General features: G+C 48.5%; 1 long non-coding RNA gene across 1 annotated transcript in view; it reads left to right on the plus strand.

The window, feature by feature from the left end:
• The first annotated feature begins 101 nt into the window (after positions 1–101).
• LOC142251119 (uncharacterized) overlaps positions 102–12,708 on the plus strand; it is a 120,274-nt gene continuing 107,667 nt past the window's right edge. Inside the window, exons 1-2 of the long non-coding RNA XR_012725289.1 lie at positions 102–458; positions 7,224–7,407. This is a non-coding gene — a long non-coding RNA (uncharacterized LOC142251119). The remainder of the gene's footprint in view (positions 459–7,223; positions 7,408–12,708) is intronic.

Below are 12,708 nucleotides of genomic sequence, written 5' to 3' on the forward strand. Positions count from 1 at the left end.
GCTCAGACCTGGTCACGTGTGTCAGTATGTCCCGCCCCCTACCTGTAACCCCTTGCTGCCGGGCACAGTCTGTGCCTCCCCGCAGCCCCCGGTCCGCGCTCGGTTGCCGCCGCCGGGTGGAGCGATGAGGCTCCGGTCACTACTATATAATGTACTGGAAAACGGGAAGTCATTCCTAGTGCGGAGCAACAGACTCCCACCATTGGGGTTTCACAGGAGGACCAAGATGGCGGCTGTCAGTAACCTCCCAGCAGCACAAGCTCCAAATGTTATCTCCGCTGACGGAGCCTGGAGGAGCCGCCACGGCCTCACACTGACGGTTCTGTCACCGCTGCCATCAATCACCGTCCGCTGTACGGAGCCCGGACACTTCGGGCCTCACTTGTCCGTCCTGTCTTCTGGGAGTTGAAGATTAGCGCATCAAAACCGCGGGAAAAACGCATGCGGTTTTTCCGCAGGTTGGTTCCTGCGTTTTTTTTTTCTGTAACTGCAATACATAATATAGATAATTGATAGACAGATAATGAATAGAGAGATAGATAGATAATAGATGAGAAAGACCTATATAATGTCCCACCCCCCCGCATATTCTAAGCTGGCACCCTTTAGTGACTTTCATGTGGCACTAAAGGGTACCTAGCCTTGTATTTAGCCACAAAATAAATAGTTAAAAAAAAAACGACGTGAGGTTCCCCCTATCTTTTGTAGCCAGCTAGGGTAAAGCAGACGGCTGCAGACCAGAGCTGGCAGCTCCACCTTGGCTGGTAATCCAAAACAAAGGGCACCCCACGCTGTTATTTTACATTAAATAAATAATTTAAAACAAAAAACGTGGGGTCCCCCCCCAAATTGGATCACTAGCCAAGGTAAAGCGGACAGCTGTGGTCTGGTATTCTCAGACTAGGGAGGTCCACTGTTATTGGACACTCCCCAGCCTAAAAATAGCAGGCCACAGCCGCCCCAGAAGTGGTGCATCCATTAGGTGCACCAATCCTGGCGCTTCGCCCCAACTCATCCCGTTGCCCTGGTGCGGTGGCAAACTGGGTAATATATGGGGTTGATGCCAGATGTGTAATGTCACCTGGCATCAAACCCTGGGGTTAGTGCTGTCAAGCGTCTATCAGATACCCGACATCACAAACCCAGTCAGTAAGAAATAAAAAATAGACAAAAAAAGTTTTATTTGAAAAAACACTGCCCAAAACATTCCCTCTTTCACCAATTTATTGAAAAGAACAATCAATTCCGGGTCCAGCGTAATCCAATAAGGGGGTCCCACAACGATCCATACCATAGTCACTGTCCCAGTCCATGAAGAACAGAATGTTCCCCATTGGCTGGGAGAGCAGTGCAGTGACCTGAGCTAACATCAATAGCCCAGGTCACTGCAGGGGATGACGAGCGCTGCTGCCAGGAGGATAGATGAGATCATTACCTGCGGTGACAATCTCCTGCAGTCCTGCCATCAGCGCTGTCACTGACTTCTATGCCCACCGCGTTCTCAGCGATACGTGGGAGCCCGTGATGTCACTGCTAGTGACAGTCTCGGGCCGCGGGCATAGACGGCTGTGACAGCGGTGACGTCAGGAGGCAGGAGATCTTCACCGCAGGTAATGATCTCATCTATCCTCCTGACAGCAGCGCTTGGCATCCCCGCGGCTGCACGCACTGCAGTGTGTCAGTGTCTGCCTGTGTCAGTGTCTGCCTGCGCTGCAGGGTGACAAGCTGCTGACACTGCGGGCACACACTGACACACTGCTGTGCTGGCAGCCACGTGGCTGGAGCGGGACACAGACTCCACGGGCACCTGGAGGTCACACGGAAGTGCCTCTGTGCGGCGTCCAGGGAGTGTGACGTCTGTGTTTACTCTGCTCCGCTTCCTCTTCTGTCATAATGACATCGCTTCCTGCAAAACCGCAGGCAGCGATGAACATTACTGCAGGTAAATCGCTGCTATACCGGGGGTATACCGCACATCATTTGCTACCTGCGGTATACCCGCGACATTTCGCGATTACATTACAGTGAATGGAGTGAAATACCGCAGCTACCTGCAGAAAAGAAGTGACATGCACATTTTCTCAAGACATTTTCTCAAGAAAATCTTCAGAAAGAATTTTCTAGAGAAAAAAACGCAGTGTGCGCACAGCTATTATTTTTTCCCCATAGGTTTTGCTGGGAAATGTCTGCAGAAAGATCACAAGCATTTCTCAAGAAATTTCCACAGCAAAACCGCGGTTAAAACCGCAGTGTGCGCACAAGGCCTTAGGCTATGTGTGCACGCTGCCTTTTTTTCTAACCACAAAGATGCAGCGTTTTTGTGCGTTTTTGGCCACAAAAAAACGCACCCGCGGTAACAAAGCATCCAAAAAACAAATACACCCAATGTATAACCTTCGGCCCCTCACCCCTTGGTGTATAACATCCGGCCCCTCACCCCTTGGTGTATAACATCCGGCCCCTCACCCCCCGATGTCTAACATCCGGCCCCTCACCCCTTGGTGTATAATATCCGGCCCCTCACCCCTCAGTGTATAGCATCCGGCCCCTCACCCCTCAATGTATAACATACGGCCCCTCACCCCCCGATGTATAACATCCGGCCCCTCACCCCCCGATGTATAACATCCGGCCCCTCAGCCCCTGGTGTATAACATCCGGCCCCTCAGCCCCTGGTGTATAACTTCTGGCCCCTGACCCCCGGTGTATAACCTCCGGCCCCCCATAGCCCAGTGTATAATATTTGGCCCATCACCCCCCAGTGTATAACATCCGGCCCCTCAACCTCAGTGTAAAACAACCGACCCCTCTTCCTCGGTATAAAAGATCCAGCTCCCGCCTCCCAGTGTATAACAAGGGCCCCTTGCCTCCATTCTATAACATCTGGTCCCTTGTCCCCAAAATACAGTGTGTCCACCCATATCCTGTCCACCGCCATTAACTTGAGAGCGGGAGCAGCTATAGGCATAGAAGTGGTGTCTAGGTATAGTAAAGTAGCCATGCGCTACGCAATGAAACCACCTATAGCGCCACCTGGTGGAAAACAACGGAGTTAGCATTTTTATCTCGAAAACGGAACGAGATAGAGAAAAAAAGTGAATTAAAAAATTGTAGGGCATCATCAATTCAATACGAATCGACACCTTGCATACAGAAATGCTATGATATGAAACCCATGACCCCCCAAAACATTGAATGCTGGTCACGCATATGGCGCTCATTTAACTTTGATGCTCAAAGTGGCCCCCGTCAGCTGCAATGCACATCTGGCCTCTGCACAGCATACTGTATCTTGCTGCACGTTGTGCAATATGGTAGGGGACACGTTTGCACAAGCATCTGTGATACGTGGTCGTAGATCCTGCAATGTTGGTGGAGGGGTCGCATACACCTGCTCTTTGATGTGACCTCACAGAAAGAAGTCCAATGGGGTCAGGTCAGGTGAGCGTGGAGGCCACTCCACACAGCGACCATACCCAATGACTTGTAGGAAGGTCTCCATGAGGTATCGCTTCACGTCCGGTGCCTTGTGAGTTTTACACGTTCTAATCATAGCATTTCTGTATGCAAGGTGTCGATTCGTATGGAATTGATGATGCCGTACAACTTTGTAATTCCCTTTTTTCTCTATCTCGTTCCATTTTCAAGATAAAAATGCTAACTCCGTTGTTTTCCACCAGGTGGCGCTATAGGTGGTTTCATTGCGTAGCGCATGGCTACTTTACTATACCTAGACACCACTTCTATGCCTATAGCTGCTGCCGTTCTCAAGTTAATGGCGGTGGACAGGATAAGGGTGGACACACTGTATAACATCCGGCCCCTCGTCATGTCATCTGCCTTTACTAATGTGACAGAACGGCCGGTGGTACAGAGCTCACTGATACCAGTGCGGTCCTGTAATAGAAGCCATTGTTGTCCATTTATGACATTTCTTCCTCCTAAACCTTCCCCCATCACCTGTGAGTGATATTATTGAGAAGTGGAAGTAACCGCAGCAGCTCAGCCACGAAGTGAAGACCCCATAACGTTACAGAGAGGGGGGCCGAGTGCTGAGGAGCAGAGGGCAGAAGAGTCACCACCACTCTGCCGACTCCATTCCTGCAATATACCTATTCTCCGAGACTTTTCTGCTTCCAATGACTGTGCCCAGTGCACACGGTCCATAAAGGCATGAAGTGGGGGGGAGGGTGGGTTTGTCGCTGGCTATTTTCCTCCATGCCATATTCCTGACCTCAATTTCATCTGAAAAGTAGTGGGGAGAGAGCTGAGTGCAGGCCCCCTATGGACGACGGCCGTTTCGCACCTCCTTGTGCTTCAACGGGTCATTGGACCCGTTGAAGCACAAGGAGGTGCGAAACGGCCGTCGTCCATAGGGGGCCTGCACTCAGCTCTCTCCCCACTACTTTTAACTGCAAATAACGATGGAATAAAGCACTTTGGAATACTGGATGGTGTATGCCGTAGATTTCTACTTTTGGGACATTGGTTTGGATTTTCTCTTTCCTTGTCTACGTGCACCCATGACTACTGTTTCCATAAAGGAGGACTGAAGCTGACCTATAAATCTGGTGATAAGGTATTGCACGGTTTGGTGCAGAACCGCTTGTGCATAGTTTATTCCGTCCCAATACTTTTGCCCATGCAGTGTATGTGCAAACAGATAAAACTGCAATTGCCAATGATTCACCCTACTGAGGTCACAGTGTGGAATTTGCCTCCATACTGTACACATCATAGCAAGTGCACATAACACTGCAATACTGTGCGCCACTATACCGTGCACAAATAACCTGCCCATGTGACAGTCGGGGGCCCTGTAGCAGTGTCTTTTCGCCAGCAGAGTACCTCCAGCAGTGTCAGATCAGTATTGCCAGCAGAGTGCCCCCTATATAAGGCTGCTTTCACACATCAGTTTTTTTTGGCATCAGGCACAATTCGGCGAAAAAACTGATGTGACGGATCCAGCGAAAAAACGGATCCGTCGCATCAGTTTTTTTTTCCATCCGTTTCTTCCGTTTTTTCGACGGATCCATTGTGATACTGAGCATGCTCAGTTTAAAAAAAGGCAATCCGTCGCTGCATTGCATTTTTTTGCCATATTACGACGGATCCGGCGCTCGTAGGCTTCCATTATACCCACCCGGTCCGTCGGCGTCCTTTTTTTTTGTTTTTCAACAAAAAACTTTACTTTTTCACTTTTTTTTTTTTCTTGAGGCACAACCCAGATTGTGTCTGATGCGACGGATCTGTCGCAGATTGTAACAAAACTGATGTGACGGATCAGGCAAAAAAAACGGATCAGTCTCATTTTTCCCCTTCTGGCGAGAGAGTTTTGTTTTTTTTTCTTTCATCCCAGAAGTGAATTTATATATGTCGCCTGATAACGTTTTTTTTACGGATGGCGACGGATCCGGTGCCCATAGGCTACCATTGTAAAAAAAGCGGACATTGCCGGATCCGTCGCAATCCGTTTTTTTTTTTTTGAGGGTCACAAAAAAAGTTGCATGCTGCGTTCCTTCCGGCAGCCACACAGACTCATTTCGCCGGATCCGTCGCGCGCCGGATCAAAACGCAAGGCCATGCGGCACAATCCGACTCAAAAACAACACCATGAGGGAAAAACGAATCCGGCGCCGGATCCGTTTTTTCTAAAAAATGCCAGATTGCGCGTGATGGAAAAAAGTGATGTAAGAAAGAGGCCGAACATGGTGCGTCCTGTCCGGCGGCTGCACAGACAACTTTTGCCGGATCCAGCGCATGCCGGATGAAACGCAACACCATGCGGCACAATCCGGCGCTAGTACAAGACTTTGGGGAAAAAACGGATCTGGCGCCGGATCAGTTTTATCCGTTTTTCGCTGTATTGTGCCTGGTGCCAAAACACTGACGTGTGCAAGCAGCCTATATCCTTCTGTCAATCACTAATTTACCTCCGAGCCCCGTGGTTTGACTTTACTATGATTAGATTTGATTGCACAGGGTGCAGGTGCTGTGTATTGCACAGGGTGCAGGTGCTGTGTATTGCACAGGGTGCAGGTGCTGTGTATTGCGTAGGGTGCAGGTGCTGTGTCTTGCACCTTGATGGATACAGGTCATGGCTGCTCTCTCAGCACCTTCATCCCCCACCCAGTTGTTGCTTTTGCACAGTTTATGGCGGCTGCTGGTAGTGACAAGGTTTCGCTAAGTAACCACGCGATGTTTGCATATGTTTTCAAAAGGTGAAATTGGCAGACTTTGCTCTTTAAAGGTCTTTGGGTTTAGTGGGCATAGTTAGCACCTAGTTGTTGTAGTTGCCTGTTTTATAGAGGCTGGTGCTTGTGACAGGTACACTAACTCCACTGAACACGTTGCCCCTACTGGCCAAAAAAAAAGGACACAGACCTAAGGGTCATACATACAGCAGAATTTGCTTGCCCAGATCTTAGTATTGGGTATTGTAGTTTGGACATGTATCACATACCAATGGCTAGTCCGACCTCTGAGACCCCCAAGAACCAGAAAAGGGACATGTGTTTCCATTTTAATTTGAGTGTTGGCCTTGCATATACGCTACCTCTACATACAGTTTCTATAGGATTACAGGAGAAAGCCAAGATCTATCTCTATCAATCCCATGGATTTTAAATGGAATGTCAATTTAAAGGAGCCCTATCACTTACCCTAAATCTGTAAAACGTTTTAGATGGTGTAAATCCTGCTGTTCTCCTGAATCCAGCACTGTTTTTATTTTTGTCCTGCACCTCTCCGTTCCTGAGATATGGCCTTTTCTTCCCGGTATGCAAATCTAGTGTTGTTAGCCTAGTGGGCGTGGCTCAAGTCTTCTTTGTGAGCCAATCATATATACAGGAAATAGTGGGTCATATCTCGGGAACAGAGAGGAGCAGGAACGAAAGAAAACCATCGCCGGATTCAGGAGAACAGCGGCAATTACACCAGATAAATATAATTTGATATTTATTGTAAGTGACTTATCCTTTTGAAACAGAGAACACAAATTCCCACTCTGGTGATTGATGAAGGACTCCACTGATAACCCTCCATCGATCTAGTAGTTGTCGTCTGTGCTGTAGATACTTTGTTCTACCTGGATGACCCCCTTAAAGTGGGCATATAAATGGTCCGTAAGAACAGGTCCCATCTATAGGGCCCTTCAATATTGGGAGAATGGGCGCCCATTGATCTCTATTTGCCGATTCACTTCTGTCTCTTTTTCCATATAGGTCAATGTAGAGGTGAAATAGGAGCGCTTGGGCCATAAGACCCCTAAATTTCAACGCCTCAAGATGTCACCTCTGATGAGACCCACGCCTATCAGGGATTTAGGGCACATCCTGTGGATGAGAATACCTTTTTAATGGCACCCATTTATTTCCCTAACATTTGATATGATTGTGTTATGGACAGGTCAGTATTAATATGCTGTTTTTATTTATTTTTGCCACTAGATGGCAGTGTATATTTGGTTTCTCATTCGTGTCCCCATGACAGTACTTACTGTTCGGTACTATGGCAAATCAGTCTATATTTTATTTGGAACATATTGCGCCAATTTTACTAATTAGCTTAATCTATTCAAAAATAGGGATATCTCCTGAAGATATATTTCCCATCGACATTAACAATATTTATAAAATGCAGTACAACTTGTCATTGACTATAGAGTATTCATACAGAACATTGCACTCACTGCATTCCCATTATCCACCACCAGGGGTCAGTCATAGGTATCCATACAGCGCAGCGCCCTATGGCAGCCGTGGGTGTATAATGCGTCATGACAGTCAGAATTAAGACGTCTTGTCGCATTTTAAGACTCTGTGCAGACGAGCACTTGAGATTCCTAAATACATGTGGTGCTGGTGACAAAACCGTGCGTTCATCCGGTGCCAGGAATTCTCCTGGGGTATTAGGGTCACTAATCCCAATGCGTGAATGGTTCTGCTGTTTATATGAATGGGAACACATTTCTAAATCTCTTTCGACGATAAAGGTTTTGGATTCCAAGATCAGGGCCCCCATCTTGAAAGCGTATTCAGGTGCTCATTGACTATGGTACTGCCAACGGTCGCCTATTTCCGTCAGTCCTCTAGACAAAAAATGGCGCGTACACCTCCGCTCCAAACAATACAGGCCCAATGTTGGGTTCCAAACTCCCTTTTCTCGCGATCGGGCATACAGTCATCGGTAAGTTAAAAGATAGGGAATAGCTTTCTATTCGTGGAATACCACTACGTAAATATGGCAGAACCACAGTACCAGACACGGCCACGCGCACTGCGCTGTTATTGGCGGTGCCACAGCCCATTTCATTTAGTTGATCGTTCGGGTCACATAGCGTCATTTGAAGCTGGGGTGGCATAGTGGCTCAGTGGTTAGCACTGTATGGTGGCTCAGTGGTTAGCACTGTATGGTGGCTCAGTGGTTAGCACTGTATGGTGGCTCAGTGGTTAGCACTGTATGGTGACTCAGTGGTTAGCACTTCAGTCTTGCAGCGCTGGGGTCCTGGGTTCAAATCCCACCAAGGACAACATCTGCAAGGAGTTTATATGTTCTCTGCTATGTTCTATGTTCGCTGCGGAATATGTTAGTGTTATATGAAAAGAAAGGTTAATTTATTCATGGGTCCAAACAATCAAAAGTCTGAAAGGGGTTATCCCCCCCCAAAAAAAAGTTATCCCAATATCACATAAGATTGGGGATAACTTTCTGATTACTCAAGGTGCCTATGCAGCGATGCCCAGCAAACCCGAAATCGGGGCTTTGCAGCCTCGTCCTAAATGTAGTGGAGGTTTATTTATTCTACATCCTCTTCATAGGATTATTGGAAACAACCATGGCATGTACTTGGCAGTCCTATAGACAATGAGTGGAGCTAAAATAAATCTAGCACTAACATATTCTGCAGCGCTTTACATACATCAAGAACGCTGTCCCCATTGGGGCTCACAATCTAAATTCCCTATCCATAGGTCTTTGGAGTGTGGGAAAAAAACAGAGGAAATCCACACAGGGAGAACATACAAACTCCTTGGTGGGATGTCAACCCAGGACCCCAGTGCTACAAGACTGCAGTGCTAACCACTGAGCCACTGTGCCACCACTAAAACTAAGCATGCAGATCTCTCCACTTGCATGTTCTATCTCCTCTCCATTCATAGTCTATAGGACTGCTGTAAACAGCCACACAATGCACTTGGCAGTCTAATAGGCAATGAGTGGGGCTGAGGCTAAGTATGCACATCTCTCTGCATGCATGTTCTATCTCCTCTCCATTCATTGTCTGAGACTTCTGGAAAAACTACATGATGTACTTGGCAGTCCTGTAAACAATGAGTGGAGCTGGGGCTCAGCATGTACATCTCCGCTCTGCATGCATGTTCTATTCTCTCTGCATTCATTGTCTTTAGGATTGCTAGAAACAGCTGCTACTCAGCAGTCCCATAGACAATGAGTAGAGCTGAGGGTAAGCATGCACATCGCTCGGCATGCATATGCTATCTCCTCTCTATTTATTGTCTATACGACTGCTGAAAAAAGCCATGCAATGTGCTTGGCAGTCCGATAGACAATGAGTAGAGCTGAGGCTCAGCATGCACATCTCTCCGCATGCAGGGAACAAGAAGAAAAAGTTGGCGCGTACCACTATACCAAAATACATATAATTGGGTGATTGCACCCTGGTGCAGTGAATGGAGAACCATAGAACTAAGAAGAAAAGAGAAAATGCATGTTCTATCTCCTCTCCATTCATTGTCTATAGGACTGCACGAAAAAGCCACGCCATGTACTTAGCAGTCCCATAGTCAATGAGGAGCTGAAGCTGAGCATGCACATCTTCGCTTCACATGCATGTTCTTCCCCCTCTCCATTCATTGTATATATGACTGCTGGAAAAAGCCACACAATGTTCTAGGCAGTCTCATAGACAATGAGTGGAGCTGAGGCTTAGGCTGCACATGTCCGCTCCATTCAGGGACGTCGCTGTGTTCTTGGCGTTCCACCATCGCTGGAGGAATAATCCTTCAATCGTAACAGCCTTTATTGTTATTATTATTATTATTATTTATTATAGCGCCATCTATTCCATACATATGAAAGGGGTATACATAATAGGGACAAATACAATAATCATAAACAATACAAGGCACATACTGATACAGGAGGAGAGAGGACCCTGCCCACGAGGGCTCACAGTCTACAGGGAATGGGTGAGGATACAGGAGGAAAGAGGACCCTGCCCACGAGGGCTCACAGTCTACAGGGAATGGGTGAGGATACAGGAGGAGAGAGGATCCTGCCCGTAAGGACCCACAGTCTACAGGGGATGGGTGAGGATACAGGAGGAAAGAGGACCCTGCCCGCGAGGGCTCACAGTCTACAGGGAATGGGTGAGGATACAGGAGGAGAGAGGATCCTGCCCGTAAGGACCCACAGTCTACAAGGGATGGGTGAGGATACAGGAGGAGAGAGGACCCTGCCCATGAGGGCTCACAGTCTACAGGGAATGGGTGAGGATACAGGAGGAAAGAGGACCCTGCCCACGAGGGCTCACAGTCTACAGGGGATGGGTGAGGATACAGGAGGAAAGAGGACCCTGCCCACAAGGGCTCACAGTCTACAGGGGATGGGTGAGGGTACAGGAGGAGAGAGGACCCTGCCCATGAGGGCTCACAGTCTACAGGGGATGGGTGAGGATACAGGAGGAGAGAGGACCCTGCCCGCAAGGGCCCACAGTCTACAAGGGATGGGTGAGGATACAGGAGGAGAGAGGACCCTGCCCGCGAGGGCCCACAGTCTACAGGGAATGGGTGAGGATACAGGAGGAAAGAGGACCCTGCCCACGAGGGCTCACAGTCTACAGGGTATGGGTGAGGATACAGGAGGAGAGAGGACCCTGCCCGCAAGGGCCCACAGTCTACAAGGGATGGGTGAGGATACAGGAGGAGAGAGGACCCTGCCCATGAGGGCTCACAGTCTACAGGGAATGGGTGAGGATACAGGAGGAGAGAGGACTCTGCCCGCGAGGGCTCACAGTCTACAGGGGATGGGTGAGGATACAGGAGGAGAGAGGACTCTGCCCGCGAGGGCTCACAGTCTACAGGGGATGGGTGAGGATACAGGAGGAGAGAGGACTCTGCCCGCGAGGGCTCACAGTCTACAGGGGATGGGTGAGGATACAGGAGGAGAGAGGACCCTGCCCGCGAGGGCTCGCAATCTACAAGGGATGGGTGAGGGTACAGTAGGTGAGGGCAGAGCTGGCTATAGGGTTACGGCAGGTTGTAGGCTTGTCGGAAGAGGTGGGTCTTCAGGTTCTTATATGGGCTAGTGGGACCTTTCCGGCCCCCAGGGCTCGGGGTGACAGGAGCCCCTGCATTGACTATAGTCACACAGATGTGGGCCATCAGTATTAAATAAATTGGGATGGCGTAGCTGATGGTTAGCACTACCTGTTCCGGACCTGGCTTGTGTACATAATCACATACTAGTCTGAATTTGGCTGCATGTCCTGTTCCCGTCCTGCGTACACACGCACCCCGGTGTCAGGGGGGTCTGGCACTGTACTGTATATTCACAGAACATGCACTGTGCACTAACAGGACCATACATTGTGGGGTGGCGGGGGAGGGGGCCGGGAATGTCCCAGGCCGGATGCTCCTTGATGACTATTAATCTCTGCTGTCAGCCGCCTTTGTGTAGTTGGTGCAGGATCTTTGGGATTAGGGAGGGGTATTATATTACCTCTGATTGAGGAGCTCCTGAAAAATGACAGGAAACTCCTCAGAACGCAGCAAATCCCTCTAAACTGAAGATGTGCAGGATCTAAGGGACAGAGGTTCATCAAAGCGACAGATAATAGATGATTATTAGGGGCTGTCTCCTGTAAGTGACACGAGATCTGTTATGCTTTATTATATCATGTGAAGTATTAAGAGTAAATAACATTTCACCTTCAATTAAAGGGATTGTCTGAAGACAGCCGTACAGTCAGACATACCGACTTCATAAAGGGGATCCCACCACTCTAGGCTGAAATAGGGACCATTATGTGCACATAGATCTCATTTATCAAAAAGATCTAAAAACCTGTTTTAGTTGCCCATAGCAACCAAATAGAACTCCGCTTTCGTATTTTTCAAACATCCGGTAATTTGAAAACTGCCCTGTGGTTTTTTGCTATGGGCAACAAGGACAGTTTCTTTTTAAACTGTAACTGCCGTTTCCGGAGAACTTGCAGCAGAATGTCTGTGTCTGCCTCTAGCTCCTCCCTCTTATCTCTCCATAGAACTTTATAAGCACCAACTGTCATTTCCTTTCTCATTTCCTTTTGCATTCAGGGCCCCGTAGCTTCAAGTTACACCACCGGTTGTTCCCAACTTTTCTTTAGACATGGATAGAAAATCAGCTTATGTAGAGAAACAGGCAAAATGTACCACCCCCCCTCCCCCCAAACAACTAATTTTGCTATTTTGGAATTTGTAGGCAAGGGCGGAACTATTGCGACCAGGCCCAGCTCCTGCTTCAGCAAGATGTGCATCTGAGGCCGCACATCCAGCTGAAATGTATCGCAGTGCAGAGACCTGCAAACAGAGGCCGGCAACTTTCATCAGCACCCCATGTCAATGACATCATGCACTGCCATAGCATGGACGCCGATGAAAGCTGCTGGCCACTGTCGGGGGGGAGCCGGGGAGGTGGTGAGTACAG

The sequence above is a fragment of the Anomaloglossus baeobatrachus genome, chromosome 9 (genome assembly GCF_048569485.1).
Source record: "Anomaloglossus baeobatrachus isolate aAnoBae1 chromosome 9, aAnoBae1.hap1, whole genome shotgun sequence".
Taxonomy (NCBI): Eukaryota; Metazoa; Chordata; class Amphibia; order Anura; family Aromobatidae; genus Anomaloglossus; species Anomaloglossus baeobatrachus.